This window comes from Ambystoma mexicanum, chromosome 2p (genome assembly GCF_040938575.1).
Source record: "Ambystoma mexicanum isolate Mex_15411 chromosome 2p, UKY_AmexF1_1, whole genome shotgun sequence".
In the NCBI taxonomy this organism is placed as follows: Eukaryota; Metazoa; Chordata; class Amphibia; order Caudata; family Ambystomatidae; genus Ambystoma; species Ambystoma mexicanum.
The window spans coordinates 449,762,346-449,787,418 of NC_090923.1; the positions used below are offsets into that span (position 1 = coordinate 449,762,346).

Below are 25,073 nucleotides of genomic sequence, written 5' to 3' on the forward strand. Positions count from 1 at the left end.
ATTTGTAACCAGCAACAGAAGGATGTATGAAGAGAGGGAAAGAGCTGCCAGACTCTTGTCCACTCAAATGGCGCAGATGAGGAAGCCTGCACCATGGACCGAGATGCCTAAGAATCCTCCAGCAAGAAAAAGCCATGCAGATGCATTTAGAGATGTAGTCATAGCCAACTACAGGAAAACACTTAGAATCAAGAGAAGCATGCATGGAGATGACAACAAACTCAACGACTAGCTGGACAACACAGCACATCTGGGAAACAACATTTGGTACCCACACATGAAAGAAGTTGAAAGACGAAGTTCAGAAAGGGAATGCTTTGTTTGTGCACTCCTACCATACAGCATGGGGAAATCCAAGATCTTCGTAGCTGTAGAAATCGATGTCCAGACAGCACACTGTCAGTCACACGTAGCAATGTGCAAGACCAGAGGCCAGTTCATGGGGAGTGATGCCTCATTAATATGGGTAACTGAAACAGCCTATCCCGACGAAGAGGATTATGTGCAAGACATTAAGACAAGAAACAGAGCTCATACTAGGAATCATGTGATCAGGTACAAAAAGCCTGGAGTTAAGGGAGCAGGAATAAGATGGGAAGTGAACCCGAGACTAACTGTCCAAGGAAAAACTCCAGAGGAAGCTCGAAAGTGGAGGAATGGAGCCCAAACGCAGATTTGGGGAACAGTGCTTTCACCAGATGGGTGGGAAAAAGGAGTGTGATTTGCAGAGCCTGGGCGATCACTGGACTCTACAAAGAAATTGTTGACATCGTGCAGAATGGCTGCAAGCCATTATGGTCGAAACTTGCAAAACTATTGACATGGGTTGAAGACAGAGTAGGACCCTTGCAGATAGTGCCACTAGAAAGCCCACAATTCTGCTTCAGGAATAATGGCACTAGAAAGATGGGAGAGAATAAGAACTGTGGACAAGTTTTTGATGCTCCAGGAATGGTGCATGGAACTGCAGTAATTATGGATCATTTTTGGGCATGCAGATCCAAGGCATACATCAGACTGCCAAGAGACTGGGGAGGTGTATGCATAATAGTGATTGTCCACGTTCCAGCACTGGTAATCCCGAAAAGTGACCTGAATATTGACAGTTTCCCGAAAGCAGATGCTCACCTGAGGAAGAAGAGATCTGTGGAACTGATAACTCAGATGAAGTGAGAAAATTACTTCTCTGCTAAATCGGAAGAAGCTTTTCATGCAATCCCATATGAACACAGGCTGTTCAGCCTCACCTCATCAGTATTCACAACGATTTTTATGCCAGGAATCCAAGTTGGAGTAAATACTAAATGGTTGCAGATAACCAGATGGGAGTTACTGCAGATGATCAACACGACCATAAAAGGATTCAATGTGATCAAGGAAGAGCTAAGAGCCATCCGACTGATGACTCTTCAGAACAGATATGTCCTTGACATGATCACAGCCATGGATGGAGGAGTTTGTGCAAAAATTGGAGAATCATGTTGCACATTTATACCATCTCACGATGAGGAGAATGGAACCCTAACATAACCCATAGGTATGCTGACAAACCTGCAGAACCAAATGATCAATGAAACTGACGAAGTTGATGATGACAGCTTGTTTGGATCACTATTCTCGTGGGTCCCACAATGGATGGCAGACGCATTCAAGTTCTTGGGAGCCCTGCTAGTGATGATATTGCTAGGATTTTGTGTTATCAAGATGATAATCTCGCAATGTCAGAAGACTGCGAAGAAAGCCAGAGGGATTAAGATCATGAATGATGTCAAGCCAGGATGGAAGCCCAAAGACCTGACTGATGAAGAAATAAGAGACTTTGTGAAGACCAGCATTCACACACCAGAAGGAACAAAGTTTCTCTATCCCTGGAAGCACAGAAATGATGTGGGAAGAAGGGTTTACTGTAGCCCAAATGGGCAATGTCAACTAATGACATGGAATAAAGACGAACATGTAAGGACAGCAGGAAGCCTGAAAGGAGTAATAAAAATATGGACACCAAAGAGACACTTCTTCATACCATCATGTATAGACCCAGAAGATGAAGAAGGAATGAACCCAGGTGATGGCATGAAGATAATACAGAAGAATCGATTAAGTCGAATCCAAAGACGGAGGTGAAGTGGTTGATGAATCGCCCAGGGGGGGAGTGTAGAGGAGGTCCCGAATAAAGCCTGCACTCCAGTCGCCCATTTTGAAGTACCAGGAACGTTCACACCAAGATATGTGATGTATGATAAGCAAATAAATCAGCAGAGAGACGCAGTAGTGCTCTGCCCAGTACCTATCAGTAGAGCAACGCCTATTGAAGTACCGATACCCAGAAAACCATGGACAGTAAGGTATCAATTAAGGAAACCTTACCAGCAAATGAGACGAAATGAAGATCGCCTAAGTACAGTCCCGGAAGAAACCAAAAAGGTCTTAATGGAAGATGAATGGTGATGTCACGAGGACCCAGACTGACGTACAAGTAGAAGAAATGACAACCCGAGAATGACACTCAGAGACGAAACGGCATGAATAAGGATTTCGTGAACCTAAAAGGGAGAACTTTGTTGAAATACAAAGAAGCTTAAACTGTAAACAGGATGAAGATATTCAACCAGCTAACACCTGTACATATGCTTGGAACTGCAAGAAGGCTAAGAAAACAGTACGGCTTGCTATGCTAAGTAGAAGAATAGTGCGGCAAGCACCATCATACATAATCTACCACAAAACGAAGCACAATTTTATAAGCGCGATTCCAATTTGCAAACAAAGCAGAATCAACCCAGGTTGCTAAAGGCCGAATGAGCAGAGATTCATATTCTAGCAAAACGAGAAGAGACGGCTGAATCGAAACTCGGCAGAAGCAACTCGTGCCAGGAGAGCCAAGGTCATACCAATCGAAGGAACGAACAGTAGCTACATATAATTGCAACTTAAGAGCAGAATATCCTGTCTCTGAAAGGTCAAGATAAGGAGGCGTATGCAGGTGGCAAGCCGAATAAGAATCAAATACACAAATTGAGAGAAACTAGACAAATTCACGGTGTGGGAAGCATGTGACCAGCCGAGTGAGGAGAAGCACAAGTTCACACATACACTTGGCAACCCCCCAGGAAGAGATATCAGAACTTTTCCAGACAGAAGAGGCAGTTTCAAAGCCAACCACAGTAAAAAAAATTGACACATAGTTGCTGAAGTGATGATTGATTGTAACCTTAATTGGAGAAAGGCCAGGTAACTAAGGGGTACCCTGCACCTGGCTGACCATTCTGCGTGCTGCTAAGCAAAGTGGAAATGTGTGCATGGCGTTGGTGCCAGCCCAATCACAATGGACCAAATAATCTAGGGTCCTATAGTTAGTAGAACCAATGGGACGTCATACTTTTAGTGACTTCTACAGTAGTCATCTTGGAAGGAAGGGCTTAGACGCCCACCTGACAGTGTTTACCCAATCCCCTCTCTCCATTACCATATACACATATAGTACCTATATTAAAGTTACCTTTTCCTAACCAATAGAATTGCATATTAACTTTTGAGTGTTATACATCAATTATGACGAGCTTTCAGTATAAATGCTATGATTTTTATGAAGTTTGTTGGAGTTGAAGCGAGAAGGATGATCGCATCACTGCTGATTTCCATGACTCCCCGTTTTTTGTACTTGTCATTAAACACACTCCCTTTGCCAGACCATTGAGCTGTCCTTATTGATTGGTGTTGGAGTAATAAATCTGCACCCCCATCCATCTCAAGGGTGCAGCTATCTTGTCTTAAAGTACTTTCGGAGCAAACCTCGGCTCTATGGGCCGGCCGGGGGTCTCCGGAGTGCAAACTCTTCAGATGATCTTCCCAAAAGAGGGGCTCAACCCTCTTTTAAATCGAAATGGGCCACAGTGATTGGTGTATGCTAAGCCCACCTTAATGAACACATCCTGGGTCCCCACCAACAATCTCCTGTATGTGTGAAGTCATAATCAGAGTGCTTTCCAACAGAAAAGATAAAGGGGTGAAAACATGTAATACTAGGTCCCACCGATCGTCCTGTCTGTTGTGGATCAAAGGGTCTCTCTGGTTAATTGAGCTCTCTGTGGTTCCCGATTGAAGGGGCAGGTCTCCCTTGAAGTTGCGGTGAGAACAGACTTTCTGTCTCCATCAATCCACATGCTCGTACCTTCTGAATGGTGTCTTCCTGCAGCGGTTGCCTAATGTGAACACATATTCCCAGACTTGACAGGTCACTGCCCCTGATACTGAGAGGAGGGAGCTGGCCTCAGGTTGACACAGTGCATATCAAAGGTTGTTGGGGTTTCCCTGTCTTTGGTTAGTCCTGTGACCAGGCCCCTCCGTGGGCCTCTTCGAATGAAATCTGATTAGTATGTAAATCTGCCACCCGCAGAGCTAACAAAGGACAGGGCAGATCCATGGAACCTTTGTTAGTTAATTAGGCTGGCATTGGCAGGAGGAAGGTTTTTTCCTCCCCATCTTGAGATACCTTGATGTATTTTTGGCTGTCATAACCCAACTAATTATGACAGGGGGACAGCGCTTGTAGGCTGTGTCCATCCAGAGTACACAGGTCTATGTGTATGCCATGCGGTGAGCATAGGAAAATGTGTGCAGATTAGCCCCACACATTTTCCGGAGGTTGAGCTACCACCATTCAATTTCATTTAAAAGTTTTTAAAGCCCAGGCGAGCGCCTGCCCACTGTGTGGATGGTCGTATTCTTCACAGACCTTGCTGGGATTTTAAGCTGTGACCTGCAGATCAAACACATTGCAGCAATGAGTGCTCTGCTGAGCTATCTTACCAGCTACTACTACTGAATTCTAACTAATGCCATTTTAGGTACAAGCCTTCTGTTTCTATAAATGAGTTTGGTGATCACAAATCAAGATCCAGTGCAATTTCACAAGATCATGCATGTCACTGCACAATTCTGGCTGCCATGTTGGCTGCTCCCTGATATAAATAGTTGGCCCACATGGAAAACACCACTGTTGAAGAATTTTAAACAAGGAATGCACAATCTTGACCTGTTTTGGGTAAATTACTCTCTTTATTCTGTATTTCTGCTGGTGATTTATGATGTACATATTAAGAATAGTTTTTCAAGACAACCTCAATTTATATTAGGACTCTGATTGTGTACAAAACCTATAAGAGAATGTAGGACCTTCAGTGTGATGTCTGCACTACATAATGGAAGTTATTTTGTGTTTACCTGATACAAACCCCTCTAGATGATACATTTCCTGGAATTAAAACATGTGGACAATTAGAATAGTAGTGATTTGAAATGTTCTTTTTTCGGTAATATAGTTGGGCATGTCAAGAGATTAGTATCTAGTAAAAGGGTTATTTTTCTACCGTGTAATAAAGTATTAATTGTATCTTACAAAGGTTATGTTCTCTCATGTCTCATTCCAAACCCCTTTCCTTAGGGTGTGTTACCTGTGCACTAATTTCAAATTCAGGGTAGAGATCACAGTTGGATCTGCATTACAGGGTCTGTGCTGCTCCTTGTGCCCCGAGACCCTCTCACCCTGTCCATTTCACAAGCCACCTCGAAGATAGCCAGCCACGCTAGGACATGAGACCCGCACCAGATATGCACTTACCAACTCTGTCAGGAGATGAGATAATGACAAAGGTTCTTCCTCATTACTCATCCCTGGTCTAGGGCTCAGGGTATCGGTCTTCAAGGCTTTCAGTTCGGGCCATTTTTAACTGGTGCTATATCACTCGTTTTTTCCATCAAAACTCTCTTCTTCTTTTCTGCTAGCTGTGCCGTCAGCCTTTGCTGCTCCCTCTGGAATCCGTCTTACATCAGTTTTCACTAAACCTTCTGCTCAGCTAATTTTGCTCATGTGAGCTCCAGCTGAATTGTTTTGTGTCTTTCTGGGTCGAGTTCCTCTGTGCAGGATATTGAATTCCCAGTAAATGGCTCATTGAGAAGTTAGAAGGCTCATGGGGCCTCATCACAAGTCTGGTGGTAACCCTTAAAAGCGAAGGTAATGGAATTAGCGCTGCCAATACCGCTCTGCCGGATCATGAGCCGGTACAAATACAGAAGACTGCAAAAGCAGCTGGCACTATTACAGTCGGCGCTATCACAGCCAGCGCAATAACAGCTGACCACACAAGGCGCAAACACAGCCGCATCACAAGTCCATGTCTGGTGCAATTAGCGCTGAAAACCGGCACAAACACTGCAGAAAACATGGTGCAGTTACCTCCAGTTCCCAGTTGGAGGTAAATTAACACAGGTGCCTGAAACGAAGCCGCATGTGATCCCAATCCACACCAGAGGGCTACATAAGACACATCCCTACCCATACTCTGTTTCCAACACCACACTGCCAGTAGCCACCATGTGCTGGGCAGGCAGTTGCTCATGGTGCGCCTGGAAATAGAGAGGCAGGGGGTTAGGGAGGCGGAAGAGAGGCCAAGCAAGGCATAGACCGATCCCGGGGGGTAGGCCCTCACCCTGGACCCTCACCGACAGCCAGTTGGTCACCCTGTACCACCTCAACATGGAGGCTATAACAGAGCTGCTCACCACAATAGAGGATGACATAGGGAGCAGGATCAACGTTCGGACAGCTGTTGCCCCACTGCTGAAGCTATTGTCTGTCCTACAATTTCTTGAAACTGGCACCTTCGAGCACTCTGTGGCCATGATGAACGGCATGGCACAGCCCACATTCTGTGCAGTGTTGGGCCAGGTGCTTGAAGCCCTCCTGCGGCAAGTAATATACCACATCTCACTGCCTACCACCCCAACCCAGGTCAATGCCATGAAGGCACAGTTCTAAGCCATTGTCCAAATGGCAAATGTGATTGCTACACTGGACTGTACCCATGTTGCGCTGATGGCCCCCCAGGCCCACAAAGCGATGTACTGAAACCGCAAGCACTATCACTCCCTGAAAGAGCAGGTGACCTGCAACCCCAACCTGTACATCACCCACTGCTGTGCCCGCTACCCTGGTTCCATCCATGATGCAACGGTCCTATGGAACAGCACACTGCCAGGATACATGGAGAGGCACAGAGGACAATGGACTTGGATAGTGGGTGAGTAGAAAAGCCAGCACACATACGCTGCGAAGCACATGCCCAAATGGGGTGGGGATTGCTTTGACTACACAAAGGATGGCATGCCAAGTTAATGGGAAATCTGTACCCCCCCTCCTCTTGCACCATCGTCACAGTACAGGCCAGGGAGCATGCACATGGCAGACTTACCTGCATGTAGAAGCAGTACTACACATACAGGAGGAACCATATGCACCAACGTGACTACAGGTACCACAATGCAACATGCCCTTACCAAATCAATGCTGATAAATGGTGTGAGAAAACTGAAGGTGTCTCCCTGACTAGTCCCAGCGGATTTGTCATCCAGGTGGCCAGGACACGGCCATGGCTATTGTATCCAGTTCCTGGGGGTGGACCAGTGAGGTAGAATCACCTGGATGGGGGCTCCTTGGGGAGTGGAAGTGGGACACCGACGGGTGAGACATGGTATCCCCCTTCTCATTATACCATTTCCCCATCCTACCCCGTAGGATACTCTAAAACTCTACACCCTGCTTTCCGATACAAACACTTTCGCACACCCCGACAGACATCGGGCAAACACCACGGCCATTTACCTGACATGTCCCAAAGCCAGGGTCAGGCAAAGTCAGACAATCAACCTGAATCACAAACAACTGATGTCGCTTTCCTTTCCCCACAGGGACAAAAGGTGGAGCACGAAAGCACAATATGAGAAAAGCAGACCGCACGACGAGAGAGCTAACTCAGCATGGCAGTTCATGAGGAGGAGAAAGATGGCACAAATCTAGAGGATAACAAGGAGAGAAGGGACCTTGCTCTTATTGACAGAGGCCCATGAGACCTCCAGAGAAGGAAACGTGAGACCACAAACAATAGCCAGTGTGTGTTGCAGCAAAGGTACACGGAGGGCTCCCCCACTGACAGCTAAGCCGGGGAGAGACGTGTGGCCCAATGGTACCAGCCTTGACTCCACAGACAAGTCAAGGGGAGAGCCAAAAAGGAACCGAACTGTGTTGAACGAAAGTAGCAAGTGGCTGATTAAAGAAATTACAAAGAACTATTGATACGCACAGGGAAAGCCAGTATAGCAGATTCAAGTACCACGTAGGTGCTCACTTGAGAAACCCTGGGCGATTACCCTGTTGTTGAACTACCGTAACCAGAAGGGTTTGGGAGAAAGGCAAGAAGGGGGTCAAAGTGGTCATACAGGGGTCTAGTAAAATCCCCTGTACAGTCGAAAGCCTTTGATCGGCAGATGATAGTTAAAACTAAGGGGAAGTGAATCCTGTGTCGTAAAGTTGGCAAGAGTGTACTCGACCATGGGATGTCCACAGTGAACTGTTTAAAAAGACATTAAGATTTGTGAATGGTACAGATGAAGACTCTATTGAAAGCCATAGTGAACAAGGCAGATGGAGGCTAACAATCGAGAGGGATCTGAGCCCGAACGAGGGGGATACCAGGGTGAAAATGTATCACCCAACGTGCAAACTGAAAGGAACATTTGTTACTTATTTTATTAAAGACATCAGGTCCTCGGAGGCAAGAGACTTTTTTTTGTAGAAAAGAGACTTAACCACTGAAGGCACTGATAAGCTGAGATCGGAACTGTTAGTTCGAGCTGGGAAAGCTTGAGCGTGTGCTGTGCTCCAGAATCCTAGCTTGCCCTGTGCTCAAAATGTGGTGAAGGGAGAACCGACTGCTGCATCCTGACTTATTGTTTGTGGACACTTCTTTCTTTCTTGTGAAGCCTATCCCACACTCTTTGCTTGTATTTAGCGCAAGGATTGGCAATAGGTTTTTCTTAGTATAGGCCCTTTCAGTTGACAAGACACCACTAGGACTGATTTAGGTTTAGATTTAGGTTTAGATTAGGTGTTTTTCCAACCCGCATATACAATTTAATAAACACTCTAGAACTGTGATCACTTGTGTCTGTCTTTACTGTTGTCACCATGAGTTCCTTAAAATGGCTACATTGCCACACACAACAACCCTGTCAGTACCACAGTCATGCACCCATCTGCTGTCAGCCCACAATGCCCACCCGTTGGCACCAGAGGCAGAGGGAGGGCCCATGGAGAACCCAGCATGACATTGTCAAAAGTGAAATTATATTGTGCCTCCTATTGCAATAAATATATGAATATTGGCCTACGCCAAGCTGCTCGAAAGTCACTTGCGAAAAAATCTGTGTTGCAAGGTCCTGACCTTAAATCAATGTAAGCCGCCCTTTTAGGTCAATCCGCCATTTTAGGATTTACTTTGTAAAAGTCACCCTGTGAGTTAAAATGGTGGACGATATCATTCCAGAATACAACATGGCCGTCTTGACCTCTGTACATAGCTAATATGTAACTTGCCTGCAGGCCACTTGTTGAGGTCGTGAACTGAGACCTTGTCCTTCGTTGACCTGTGTGTACAAGGATTACTCGTGCAATGAAACTAATCCACGAGCATATGTTGAAACAATGTATTCAAATACTGAACGTAGAACATCTGTTTAACTACATTGTATTAATGTTTGAGAAGGCCTGCATCGAAAATCTTAGAATACACAGTTATTGCATAGGCTTGTTGAAACATGTATTAAAGGCAAACCAGCTATATGCGGTTGTTCGAGACATGGCACGAACCCTAGATCAGTGATGTATTGAATGGAACATTAACCAGAAGTGGGGCTGGACATCGTGCCCACCAAGTGTATAAAAAGTGAATGCATTCTAATGTACAACACTCTCATTGAAAACACTGAACCACGCTGGAGTTCGTTGTGTTGTACTGAGGGTCGATAGCTATCGTGACCCGACTCTTAATTCAACCCTGAACATTTGAATTTGGCGCATTGTATCTGCAGACACAATTATTGACCAGGTAACACCAATAATTTGATATGCCTGGGAAATTGTCTACCTGCTTCAGGGCATTGTTCCGCAGCGATAGACAATCTTTGGAATTTAGCCGTCCCGCACCACTGGAGGGGTCGCCGGCATGTAATAATAATAATAATAATAATAAGTGTGAATAATAATAATAATATTAATTTGGCACTTATATAGTGCTACAAACCCTCAGGTATCTGAGCGCTGCTTATTATTACCCATGGTGTGTGGTGCTCATTTATCGACTTCGGAAGGATGAAAGGCTGAGTTTGGCCCCACCGGGGTCGAACCTGCATTAGCAGGCTCTGCACGGATGTCAAAGCTAGCGCTCTACTCGGTGTGCCTCTTGACCAGATCGTACTATGTACTGTAAGCATGGCATTGAAAGTATAGTATTTAATGACATTTGGCACAGACAAACCAGAAATGCCTCCCAACTTCAGTGGCCAATCAATGGTAGTTTTGAAATCCCTCGTATTGAGTATTTAGAGTCAATTCTATTAAAGAAAAAGGCTAGACCTGCAGTATTTGATGTTTTGCAGAATTGGAAAAAAGAAGCATTGCAACAACTTAAAAGTAGAGAGAAGCATGCACGCCTTCATAAGACGAATGCCGAAAAAGCATTATTGTATGACCAAGATAAACATTCTGAATCGACTAGAAATATGGACAGGGCTTTCTCACTTGGAATTCAAAAAATATATCCGTCCAAGGACCTCCATGCTTCCGATGAATTTATAGATAAATTATTAAATGAACGAAGGCCTGGTGCCTGTGCGCTACCTCCGTATGTTCCTCTTCCTGCTGCCTTTCCTCTTCCTCCTGTTATTCCTGTTCTACCTGCTGTTGTTCCTGTTCCTCCTAATGTTCCCCTTCCTCCAGCTTCCTCCAACTCCCCCACCTCTTTTTATCGCACCAGTTCCAGTACCTCCATCGAATTTGCCTGCTCCCTCTCTTCCAAGTGGTCCTGAGCCGCTTGTAATCGATCGAGGTGCAGGGTCAAAGGTTGTCACTTGCAATTCTGTACCACCGGAGATGAAACGTGAGTTAATTGCATGGGCTAAGCATTGTATGGAGAAGGATGATCAAGTTAGTGTTTTCGCCACACTTTATAATATGGATACATTTCCTGAGAAAAATGTTTTTATTGAAGGTTTAGGGATTCAGTTATGTATAATGTGGGGAAGATTAAATAATGCGGATCTCCCGCAAGGGTTAAGGGATCTAAATATTCTAGCGTTTTCTAGAGACACTGTGCAGAAGGTAAAGAGCATGTCGAGAGGTTATTTGGGTATAGAAAGGAGTTAGAAAAGTTACAGAATGAGGATGATGAGGAGGAAAATATGTATGTACAGAAATGGTTCCTTCCTTGTCGTAAATCGATATCTGAGGAAGCACGAATTTGTACGAAAGATGGATTTCGGATATGTCGATAACTCCTGTTGAAGTATATGACACGTATAGTCAGTATGCGCCAGAAATGCAGAGGAAAGTGATACAGGTAATGATAGAGTACCTACAGGATGATTGTGAAAAAAGAAAGATTAGTTGTCCCACAGAGTTATTGAGTATTTACAAGAGAGCTTTTTCACTTGGCACTTCTTCGACTGCTTTAGCGCTCGATTTAGCTCTATTGCTCAGCAAGCGTTCAGAGTCACCTACTTCTCAGTTGCCTATGAGAGAGGTACCTCCGACATTTGTCCCAAAGGTTGAGATTCCTGCTAATGTTGCAGCAGGTACACCTGCTGTGGAGATTCCCGCACATTATGTATCGCAGTTTGTTCACGTCCCGTTTTCACGACAGGAAGTGAACACTATTAGACAATCCATTCCCGACATTAGGAAAAATCCGACAGAGTTCTGTAAAGAGATAGAGTCCGTTTTGCAGTCCTCAGTGTTCACCCTAGGTGACATTGATTTGTTCTTTCCTGTACTCCTGCCTGTAGATTTGTGGAAACAGGTTAGAACTATTGACGACGTACCAGGGTTGGGAGATACATGGCTGAATATAACTAGACTCGATGGAGAAAGGCCAGCTGGTGAAAGACCGCCTCAGGTGATACTAACTTTGCCTGATAGAATTATTGCAAAATTAAAAACTATAATTCCAGAAAAAATAATTATTTGGGACAAGCTTACGGCCTGTGTCCAAGGAAAGTCTGAGGGTGCTACAGAGTTCTTTAATCGGTTCGAAGAAGTATTCTCGGATTTCAGTGGACAAGACTTAGGCACAGAGTCTGGGAAAAGATTATTTGTGGACAAATTTGTACGTGGATTGCTACCTGACATCCAGTCACAAATTATGTCTTCTGAGAGCGCTTGGCAGGCCAGATCACAATCAGAAGTACTGCACATGGCTCAGTACTACGAGAACTGTGTCAATAATGAAAAAGATAGGGTTGAAAAACGAAAAGGCGATTTGAAAACTAAAGTGCTATTGCAGCAAATTGTTAGAGGCTCCAGAGGGGGTAGTCCTCAGGTTAGAGGTCACTATGTCCCACAGGGGAATGTGCCCTTGGGTCCTGTGAACATTAACCAGTGCGCTTATTGTCGTTGAGAGGGTCATTGGCGAGCACAATGCCCCGTCCTTCAACAAAGGTCAAATAATACATTTGGAAATATGGGTAGGCGATCCAGGGGTCGCCTGGGTGTAGGGGGCCCAGGTAGAGGTCAGTTTACACAGGACCCTCAGCAACCTTTCTCGCAGGACAATCAGACTCCGAGTGTGGACACCAGGAACATATTTGATCATCCTTCCGCTGCATATTTATCTGAAGAGCTTCCTTTTGATGATATTCTGTTTCGTTAGGATTGCCCGAAGCAGGGTTTGGAACCGACACCTATTCCCGTCATTCAGAAAGGTCCCTACGTTGAAATGGTGGTGGGAAATAGGAAACATCAGTTTTTGATAGACCCTGGAGCACAGAAGTGTTCCATTGATCATTCACGGGTTCCAAACATTCTACTGTCGGGGCAAACCAATGTTTCTGTAGGGTTTTCTGGTACACCAGTTGTTTGTCCGGTTTCTTTGCCGGTACCTATTTCTTTGGGTCCCTTTACGGACCATTGTCCATTTCTGTTGACTTCGGATTGTGGAGAGAACTTGTTGGGGTTGAATCTGTTAAAAGAATTAAATGCAGTGATTTATTGTTCTTCTGATGGAGTACGCTTGACGATTTCACCACAGCAATTTTCTGTCTGGCAATTCTTGACTAGACCTTTGCCTGCAGAATTCATTAATGTGCCTGAGAGCTTGTGGGCTGTCGACGACAATGATGTCGGTGTTTTACAGATTGAACCTGTCAAGATAGTTTTGAAACATGGAACTGAGCTGCCACGCATTCCCCAGTATAAGATTTCAGTTGAGGGCGAGCAAGCTTTGAAATGCATTGTTTCCAATTTTGTGCATTGCGGGGTGATTGAAGAAATTTCAGGAAGTTTGTATAACAGTCCGATTTTACCCGTGTACAAGAAAGGCGATAATGCAATTCCATTCCATTTCATAATTGATTTACGTGCCATTAATAAAGTCGTGGCACCACAATTTCCAATTGTGCATGATGTAATGACAATCCTAACCATGATTCCAGCTACAGCTACTTACTTTAGTGTTGTGGACCTGAAGAACGCTTTCTTTAGTATTCCTATACACAAGGATAGTAGATATTTGTTCCCGTTCACCTTAGGGGGACGCTCGTTCACATTTACTTGTGCACCTCAAGGGTACACAGAGAGTCCTAGCATTTATAGTAGGACTTTGAAAGAACAACTTGATACCCTTGAATTGCCCTCTACCTGTATTTTGCTTCAGTACGTTGATGATTTGCTTCTAGCTGCTGACTCTGAGAGTGCCTGTAAGGAGGGCACTGTGTTATTGCTTATCCATCTAGCTAAGCATGGTCACAAAGCTCAGCTTAAAAAATTTCAATATTGTTGTCAGGAGGTCGCCTATTTAGGCTATCTCCTGTCAAAGGAGGGAAGTATATTGATTCATGAAAGAATAAAACACATTTCTGGCATGTCTGTCCCAAATACACAGAAGGAAGTTAGAGCCTTGATAGGTATGGCTTCTTACTGTAGGTTGTGGATCCCAAATTTTTCACTAGTGATGAAACCGATGTTGGCTTTGACAAAGAAGGGCATTTCTTCGCCATTGCCATGGAACGCGGAACACCAGCAATCGTTTGACTTGCTTAAGACTGCATTATGCTCTGCACCAGTTTTGGGCACACCAAACTATGAAAAGGCCTTTGTGTTGTTTGTGCATGAATGTGATGGATGTGCTTTGGCTGTATTAACACAGGAACATGGAGGGAAGAATAGGCTGTGCAGTTACTTTTCTTCCGCCCTTGATCCTGTAGCATGCGCTTGGCCAAGATGTTTGCGAGCTGTCGATGCTGCGTCTGTAAAACAGAGTGAGGGAATGGTCCTAGGCCATGATCTAACCCTGATGGTGTCTCACTCTGTAGATGTTCTACTGAACCGAACTCAAACGCAACACCTCACGTCTGCACGGTTGACAAGATATGAATTGATCTTGTTTGCTCCTCACATTCAAATTAAGAGGTGTTGTGTTCTTAGTCTGGCTGAACTCCTACCTTTCCCGCAAGATACTACTTGTGGCGATGAAGTGCCACATGATTGTTTGTATACGACCGAACAATAGACAAAGGGTAGAATTGATTTGAAAGATACTCCCTTGGATAATCCACAGGGGGAGCTGTTGTGTGATGGCACCTGCTTTAAACTTCCGGATGGTACATCCACATCTGCTTATGCGATCACTACATTGAGCACGGTTGTGGAAACTAAGAGAATCACGGATAATTCTGTGCAGGCCGCAGAGATTATAGCATTGACCCGAGCTTGTGAACTTTCCGAAGATCTTGCAGTAAATATATATACTGATAGTCAGTATGCCTTTGGGGTGGTTCACAACTTTGGGAGATTTTTGGTCAGAGAGAGGGTTCCTTACTTCGCATGGCACCAAAATTCAACATGGCTCCCTAACAGTACAACTACTCTCAGCGCTTGCGCTCCCTACTCAGTTAGCAGTTATGAAATGTGCAGCACATCGAAAGATTACAGATGATATAGGGAAAGGGAATGCTTTCGCTGATCAGATAGCTAGGCAAACTGCTACTGATCTCCTTACGGAGATGTATGTTACAAGGGAATCTGTAAATGCTTATGCAATGGATGAGGGTGTTGGGTCTGTACGGGATATCCAAGTTGATGCCACGTTAGAAGAATCGAAAAGGTGGGCGGAAGGCTTGGGGAAACTTGACGGTGACGGGTGTTGGGTGGACATAGTAGAAGGGAAATGGCTACTCCCTGACGCGTATGTTATGATGATGGTCATCATGGCCCATGGTCCTACGCATGTATGTGCCCAGAAGATGACAAAAATGTTAGAGAAAGTTAGGGTAAATGACAAAATTTCAAAAATTGTCCAGCGCTACTTCCAGGAATGCATGATTTGCCTACAACACAATGTGGGAAAGGGGACAGTACCTCCAAAGGGTAGTTTTGGGCCACCCTCTGTCCCCTTTGAAGTGATCCACTCTGACTTTATTGAAATGGAATGATGCGATAATAAAAAATATGTACTTGTGGTTATCTGTGCTTTTAGTAAATGGGTTGAGGCTTTTCCTGTTAAAGATGCTACAGCTACGATTACTGCAAAAATCATGTTAAAGGAATACTTCCCGCGGTTCGGGCTACCAAGAGTTATCTGGCCGGACAATGGTCTACATTTTGTTGCTGCTGTAATTCTGCAGATATGTACGGCATTACGAATTGACAAACGGTTCCATTCGGCCAGACATGCTCAGAGCGCCGGACTAGTAGAAAGACACAACGGTATATTTAAGAACAAGCTCGCTAAGACGTGTGCTGGCACCAAACTAAAATGGCCGGACGCCTTACCGATCGTGTTGTTATGCATGCGTACAACCCCTCAAACTAAGGCTGGGCTCTCTCCATTTGAGGTGGTAATGGGGAGACCTGCCAATATTTGGAACCTTTCTAAATGTAGCTGATTAAGAAATGTTGAAAATGTATTACTTTCAGATTATTTTAGCCAGTTGACTAAAAACCTGTATTTGATTTATCACCAGGTATGAGAAGCTTTAGCTGTGCATTACAAGGGCCCGGGCCACAGCATACTGCCTGGAAGCTGGGTGCTAGTCAAATCTTTCGAGCGCTCCTCTTGCCTTGCGCCTCACTGGCGTGGGCCATTCCAAGTCCTGTTGGTCACCCAGACAGCGGTGCGGTTCACTGGGAGAAAGAACTGGATCCACGCGTCCCACCTCAAGAAACTTCCTCACCCTGTGCCACACGTTACAGAAGAAACAGAACCCCTTGCTGATACTGCAACCAACGATCCCAAAGCAGTAAGTAGCACTGAGAGTGTGCCGGAGAATCTCTCTGACCCCGTGAGGCTTGGGGAAGCTGCCATTTTGTCTCCACACTCTCCAAAAGTTTACAATCCAGAAACTGCCATTTCAAATTCGGCAGCTTCACTTGCTTCCGACACGTTGCTTCCAGCAGGAAGTGACGACATATTGTTTCCGGATCAATCAGTACCGGGAAAAGTAAGGTACAATCTATATCCGAGGAAATAGACTTACGGCACGGTTCTGCTGTGCATCTGATAGACTTACTGCACGGTTTGGCTGTGCATCTGAAGAAGAAAAGGATCATCGAGGGCTTGTTTTTTGCCCAAATTAGAGAAAGGGGATTCTGTTGGCTAGGGTTGTGGAAAGACTAAGAAGTCGCTCGACCGGGAGGTTGCCAGCAATGAACTTTGGGGTTTCCATTTGAAGACTGCAATGCCTGCTACCACTACCGCTCGTATGGGACTTGTATATAAGGGGGTGACCAACCGGGACAATGGACAAAATGCCTGGGCCCCGAAGATGTATTGCTGTATTTTTATAATGATATTTGGGTTTTTAATAGTCGCTGCTTTAGGATTGTGGTACCTCGAGGCAACTCATTCTTTAGAACTTTTGTTGCCTACTGAAAGTGCACCTATTGTTCCATCTCCCTTTGTACATTTGCATACTCTATCCCCTAGGGATTCTCAGCACAGATAAAGGTACCACAATAAAACTCTACTGCTTATCATGAATGCTATGCATGCCATTTTTAATAAATCTAACTGTTGGCTCTGCTCACATTTACCGTAACACGGGGATAAGGGGCTAGGGTGGTATATTCATCCTTTACCTTTGACAACTGCTTGGTATGCTTCTCTTAGAGCACTGTTCTTTGGCCGGTGGAATGATAGCATCTCAGGGAACTTTGATGGCACCAATTTGAATAGTTTTGAGAAATGTGTTTTAACTCCCCTGGGATGCTTGCTTTTCGCAAACAGGAGTAAACCGAATGTTGCTTCTATTAGGCCTTCTGATAAACTGTCTTGTCCCTTTCAATCTTTGATTTCCTTTGAAATGGCTCCAATAGGCAACATGAATGCCAGGCCTCCTTCTTACACTGTTAACCATAGCCCCGATTTAGTTTCTTTTTGCATACAGAGGAATGGAACTCAGTCAATGGGAAATTTTCTAGGTTGTGCCAACGTTGCAAATTTGACTGGGGAAAACAGACCTTTGTATGTAGGCGAACCTGTCTACTTTGTCTGCGGTAATGTAGCATTCCCATGGTTGCCCAGGGATTGGCAGGGAACCTGTTATTTAGGGATCCTGTTATCTGGGGTTTTTATAGCTAGTACAAGAGAAGTTTCGAAGGCTCATCCACGGCGGGACAGGAATGGTGACACCCCAGCACAAATCATGGGAGATATAGCTAAATCAGTTGTGCCATTTTATTCGGGCAGATAGCGAATTCAGAAGATATCAGAAAACTAGCGAGAGTACTGGAGAGAACCATCAACCGGACCACGGATATACTCTACAATATGACTTTAGAACAAAAGGCGATAAGATTAGTAGCAATTCAAAACCGAAGGGCATTATATGTCATTCTGGCTGAGCATGGTGGAGTGTGTAAATTAGTGGGGTCCGCTTGCTGTGTATTCGCACCAGATTCCTCCCCAACTATCTTCAAGGCAATACAGAATCTGCACGTCCTTAGTTCCGAAGTGCATGTTCCCGAGGGAAACTGGGATCTAAGCGCTTGGTTCTGGGACTTCTTGCAATCTTGGGGTTGGAAGGTACTTTCGGTCTTGCTAATTATTTTGGGAATCCTGTTGTTTCTTTGTTGCTGTATTCAGTGTCTACCTGGTATGTGTTCGATGCTAGGGGGATGCTGCGCACAAGCGATAGGTTCGATAGGACATAAAATGTATGCCCCGGATAAAACTTCCAAAGAATATGTGTTGAAAGATATTTTAGCAAAAGACCTAATGGCAATAGATATTTCCGACAGTGATTCAGGGTGCATGGACGATGATGCATGGAGTTATTTGCAAGGAGATCCAAAGTAGTTTTAGCACTTGGCATTTCAAAAGTGAAATTATATCAAGCCTCCTATTGCAATAAATATATGATTATTGGCCTATTCTAAGCTGCTCGAAAGTCGCTTGCGAAAGAATCCGTGTTGCAAGGTCCTGACCTTAAATCAATGTAAGCCGCCATTTTAGGTCAATCCACCATTTTAGGATTCGCTTTGTAAAAGTCACCCTGTGAGTTAAAATGGTGGACGATGTCATTCCAGAATACAACATGGCTGTCTTGACCTCTGTACATAGCTAATATGTAACTTGCCTGCAGGCCACTTGTTGAGGTCGTGAACTGAGACCTTGTCCTTCGTTGACCTGTGTGTACAAGGATTACTCGTGCAATAAAACTAATCCACGAGCATATGTTGAAAGAATGTATTCAAATACTGAACGTAGAACATCTGTTTAACTACATTGTATTAATGTTTGAGAAGGCCTGCATGGAAAATCTTAGAATACACAGTCATTGCATAGGCTTGTTGAGCCATGTATTAAAGGCAAACCAGTTATATGCTGTTGTTCGAGACTTGGCACAAACCCTAGATCTGTGATGTATTAAATGGAATATTAAACCGAAGTGGGGCTGGACATCGTGCCCACCAAGTGTATAAAAAGCGAATGCATCCTAATGTACAATGTCTCTCACTGAACACACTGAACCACGCTGGAGTTCGTTGTGTTGTACTGAGGGCTGATAGCTATCTGATTTTGCTCTGTTTTTGTAACTGGATTCAGTATAAAATAAAGTACTTTGTACGTTCCTTTGTAAACCGTGTTCGGTGTATTTCCTTTTGGGGTACTCAGCCTCGATATTTTGATTTTGTTTTCACAACACATCCACGGTGGAATTACACTGCCATATAACAGCCACCATGTCTGCTGCCCAAGTCACCAACAGATACCTTACGTAACAAATGTTTCCGCTGCCTCAACCAGACTGGTGGAGTCCTGATGTATGCATCACAGAAAATGGTTCAAATTGTGCTTGTTTGTGCCATGCTGCAAGCTATCTGCCTGAGGAGAAATGTCACACTACCCCTTGACGTGGACATGCCACACCCAGAGGATGAGGAGGCAGTGCCTGTGGCTGAGGCAAATGCACACATTGCCAGAGATGAGGTGAAGGATGGGAGATTGGAATGCCAGGGACTGATAGACAATTTCTTCTGACGCTTTCACATGGATCATGCCATGCACCACTTTGTGACACCACCTCAATCAATAAACACGACAATGTGACAATCAGGAATGTCCTTGCATAATTATATGATACAGTTTTGTATGTAATGAAGTGCCCCAACTATCCTTCTTACCACCACCAACTCCCCATCACACAATCCCCCCTTCCACCACCTGCTCCCCATCACACGATCCCCCATCCCACCACCAACTCCCCATCACAAGATCCCCCTCCCACCACCAACTTCCCAGTATGGCCACTCATGACAATAAGTGTCCCAGAGTCCTTCATAAATGTAACCCCTACCCCCTTTGCTGGCCCCTGGTGAATCTTGGCGCAGGAGGCTCTGTGACTGTCACTGTGGTGTGCCCCTTTGTGGGTGTGGTTGAAGTGGATGGCACAGATCATGTCCCCAGGTTTTGCTGCCATTGCACCAGCGCAGAAATGCCTTCTGTCATTTTGCTGACCCTTTGGGCGTACAGTGTCAGGGCGGACATGTTGGCTGTTGTCTTGGCCCTGTTCCATGCCATGCCACACAAAACCCTGCGGGTAGGCCCCTGGATTCTGACCTTAATGGCCTACCGGTGTGCAGAGTGAGTGTGGCCAATATCCTCTATCTCCCGCTGTCTGCGCTCCATGTCCTGAACCTCCACAACAGCATGCTGCTCGTTGGAGTGTGCTGTGTGGGTGAGGGGATCTGCACTGGCCCAGGGCTGTATGTCAGGGAGCCATATGAGGGAGTATCAACGTCCGGCTCTGGTGTCCGTGTTCCCTGGTGGCAGCGCAGATCTCTCTGTGGAGTACTGGCGCTGGTGGTGCAAAGGGTTCTCTTGGGAGTGCTGGTGCTGGTGGCATGGAGGGCTCTCCGGGAGTGCTGATGCTGGCAGCATGGAGGGCTCTCCGGAGAGTGGTGCCCTTCGGCAGGTGGTGACACCGAGCTGGTGTCCCCCTGTGGCTCCTCAGTCACTTCCCCAGCAGGTGTGGCCTCAGTGTCTGTACCTCTGGCTGCAGGTGTGGGTGCAGTGTGCCCTGCACTGCTCCTGGTGGCCTGTGGTGTGGGAGTTACCTTGGCCCTGCTCTGCTGCAGCATATCGCGCTGGGACCTCCGCCTTGGTTTAGCCTCTGGCTAAACGCGAGTGCCTGTAGGGGAAATAGGAAATGTTGTCAGATATGGTTCCCCCACGTGTGTTGGCATGCAAGGCATAATTGCTATGGTACAGAGTGTGGCCCCACAAATATGGGCAAATGGGCATGGTTGGTCATGGGACGATGAATGTGAGCCCAGAGTCATGGGCGTGTTCACGCGAGGTTGTGATGCAGTGCTAATTCCACTGCACGAACTGGCGGTAACACTATTTCCGCTCAGCGGTAATTGTGCTGGATTACTGCCAGATTTGTGATGAGTCGGATGGTCATTTTTGACAAGTTCTTGACCTTTATGCTTTGTCATCTGAATCTGGAAACTGTGGCACAGTTCCTGGGTACTGTCATAGGGCGTGTAAGCGTACACATTTAATTAAGTAGCCTTGTGCTTCATTTTCTTGTGTTGATAAAGCTATTAAGTGTGGTTGCTTTCATAGCAACAATGGTGGAGCCCTTGATGATGAGTTACGTAAATTCTTCATACACCTGCATCCCTTTTGCACTGAATTGAATGGTGTGGGCTTTTGTTGGCTGTCATACGTGTCTTGTGAGACATGTGACTACATGTAACTGCTTTCACGGGATGGTGGCATTGTGTACAGGTCATAGGCTGTAGGCTGTACACTGTTCCTCATCTAGGCAAACAGAGCTTATTTAGCTGTCCTTTCACACCAATTCATAGTGGTGATCAAGCAGTCAGGCCCGTTTCCTAGAAGTGGTGAAGGGTGGCAGCTCAGGAGAGAGGGTAACACATGATCTCAGTGGATATAAGGTCTACAGGTTCAGATGTTCAGGAATTACCAACCATTAGGGTTAAGGTTATCCCTAATGTCACAGTAGTTCAAGGGCTCCATGGAAATAAGTCAGGTCTATAAGCAATAAAGGGGTGTCTGACATACCCAATGTTGGATTCTCTACTAAAATGTGGAGCTGGGTGAGTCCAGCAACCACATTTCTTTAGCCAATCAATGGCTGATTTCTCTAGCTAGAAATGCTCTGTATGTTGGGCAGGTTAGGAAAAGGCATTACAGTGTTGCAGCATTTGTGGTTCCTGTCTAACATGTACCTTTGCAATGCCTCTCCCTCACACACATGTGTTTACTATCCCCCATAGTAGTAAATATCAGTTTCCCATAAGGGAAAATGGGCAAAGGAAGCCAAAAGTAGACACAACAATGTGAATGGTCCCTCATGGTGGGGATCCAATGGCTGTTGCCGGGCTCAGCCTTTGCCAAATTACCTCACAGTTTTGTGTTTCCAGCTTGTTTCAAGAATGAGCTGTCAAACACTCCCCTCCTTGGATCAAGAAGTATTGCAATCATGGCATACCAGTCTCTCCGATTAAGGTGGCATCAGGGTCTGGAGCTGTAGGGATCCTAAGGAGTGTACACCAATGTGTAAAAGACAAAGGTGATGGGGGGGTACGGATCCTCCAGTCTGGCAGAGACACAGCTCCTGTTATGGTAGGATGGTGTCAAGCAATGTAGACCATATAAGGATGTTTGATTCAGGGGAACTGAGGGCACCATGTCCTGGTGTCCTTGCAGAAATCATCCTGGGTAGGCATCACAGCTGCAGGTATCTGGCTCTGCCAGGTGCACGACATATTGGTTCCCCAAGGTCCTGTCTCCCAGATGTTCAGCCACATCCTTAACTGGCGACTGTTCTGCATTCATCCTTACTGACAAAAATGAGACGAGCACCAGTCCTGGTCTCACCTTGGAGTGCTGGAAGTTTGGTTAACTTAGGTTGTAGGCATAGCGTTGCCATCAGGGGGTCTCTGCAAGTGTTGCAGCTGCTTTAGTAAGAAGTATTCACCCCGTTTTTGAGTAGGTGTCTGCTTCCATATATTGAGCAGATAATGGAGCAGGCTCCCCCCATGTGTTGTGGGTTAGGGTGAGGTTTTCATCTACTCAAACTCGCTGTGATGTGTCCATTCAACCGTTGTGGTAATTGACACAATTAGTGGTGGTCATCACATTTAACTTTCACATGCTTTTCACTGGGCAAAAGTTCATGACACAATGTGTGTCCCACATCCCCATTCTCTCTCTTTCTCTTTCGCTTTTCTTTTCTTTCGCTCACACGCACACGCTGTCTCTCTTTATCTGTCTCTAAGAAACTGGCACAGACACACAGACACACCCCATGCTAAACTGCACGTTCGTGCCCCATATTTTAGAAGGAAATTGGCCGTCAAGTCCTCTTATAATGTGCAGATATGCCATGCTCCCTAATAGTATCAAATAGCTGACACTAACTATAGGGACCTTCACAGTCGGCCTGGCAATGGTATGTAGCTAGTGAACATAGGGATACATATTGCGACCCTTGAACTCAAGTACATGGGATCTTCAGAGGTACACATCGGAATCTGAGTTCCTGTTGAGCTCTGGAGTGGGAGCTGGTAGTAAAAAAATCGCAAAACAGCCAGGAAAAATCTAAACCTTTACAGGAACGTGCTCAAATGGGTCACAATTTTGAACTTCTGACCTTACAGTGCAGTAGTATACTCAGTCCACACACGTCATTCCAACATCTACTTCAGTCTACTTATTCCACAGGCAAAGCCAAAGCACGTTAAACCTGCCTTATGTGCTGCCTTAGTGTTTAGTATGTACTGTGTCGTGTAGATATATGCTAAACTTGCACTACCCCAAATTCTAAGTGTAACTTCTAGCTCTGCCTGATAGTTTATTAGGAACATGCTTCAGAGGTGTGCCATAACAAGGATTGGAGGAACTGCCACAAATCTGATTCAAAACGTTTCTAAACAATGGGGATTTGAATCAGTCTCGAGGTTTGTCACATTTTTCTGTTTTTGTTTATTTTAGTTTGCTTTAAAATGATGTTTTATTTTCATTGATTTTGATTTCATGTGATATTATTCTGATAATGTGCCATTTTGCAGCACTTACACTGAAAGTCTTCAAGGAGCATCTTATTTATGAAACACAGACTTATATATAGTATGACATAGAAATTACCCACACATTCGAAGGCATACATGACTGCACCAGTCTACCAGCCCCAGCTTAGTTAACCCTGAGTAAAGTGACAGTCTCAGAGAGGGCTCAGGGTCGTTACCATCATGGTACACCCCAACCAAGGGGTAATAGTTATTCACACCCCAGGGATCCTGACTGTCAGGGGGTGGAGGGAGAGTACAATGTTTTGGAGACGGGAGCAAGCATCCGTACATATTGCACACGCCCAATCTCCTGTAAAATAAAGATGGCTGCTGCCATATTACATAGAAGAGGAGTTAAGTCCCTTTTCTATTTCTTGGTGGGCCTGGAAAGCAGCGCAGGAGGTGGAAAAGGGACACCCAGGCTAGCAGGTAAGTCCATGGGATGGTGAGGGTGTGATGTCATGGTGGCTGGAGGTTGGGGAGGACACCTGAGAGGTGTGGGGCAGAGGACTAAAAATAAATCGGTAGTTCCCATGACAGAGGTACAGTTCGCTATGAGAATACGGATGGACACTGGTAGTTTCTGCCTGAATTTCAAGCCACCTAATTGGCTGAGCATCCTTCCCTGGCTGCAACTTTTATTTAATTGGACATATTTTCTTTTTCATTAAAAATTAAGCATAGCAACTTAAGAACTGTAATAAGCATTTTGTGCAAATACACATTCTTGGCTGGTGTATATTAAATACATTTCAAATATGTTTTAATATTTAATTTAATTTTTTTTATATGAAATGTAATAATTGTGGAAATACATATTTTGAGCCAATAAATAATGATGATGAAGAATGGATTTGCCTGTGTCATATCATTTTGCTTTGTGTTTTTTTTAATCACCTGTTATTCTGTGATGTAGTAAACAACATTTACTAAATGCTAAATCCAAAAAATAAAAAGATTAAATAGTCAGTGATCCTTAATCTTAAAACAGATACAGAATCTTAATCTGTGGCTAAATAGAGGAGTGATTTCAATCTGGCAACTTTTAACATGCACAGAGACTTCACACAAGCATTCTTTAATAGTATGAAACATGCCACTGTTCTACGCACCTCAAGATACATCCACTGAGACATCAACACATTGACAGGATAGGATCAGCATATCTGTGCTCAGAAATATACATTTATTCCCACTGCCAATACATTTCCACCTCCCCATTATTGGAAGGCAAGCCTTCTCTCTGCTGGCCTCAATACTCCAATTTATCCTATGCTGCAGATATAATCAAAACAATGAGAACCCTGGAGAATTGGGAAACGTAAAGCTTAATACAAATGCAGCCATTGACTTGAAGCATAAGTGTACATATAACCTCATAGCATTAGTGAATTCAATAAATAAGAATCATGTTCACAACTCA

General features: G+C 44.9%; 1 protein-coding gene across 2 annotated transcripts in view; it reads right to left on the minus strand.

Annotated features, from left to right (window-relative positions):
* FRMD4B (FERM domain containing 4B) overlaps positions 1 to 25,073 on the minus strand; it is a 1,720,334-nt gene that overhangs the window by 1,115,992 nt on the left and 579,269 nt on the right. The gene's annotated exons all lie outside the window — the stretch shown is intronic.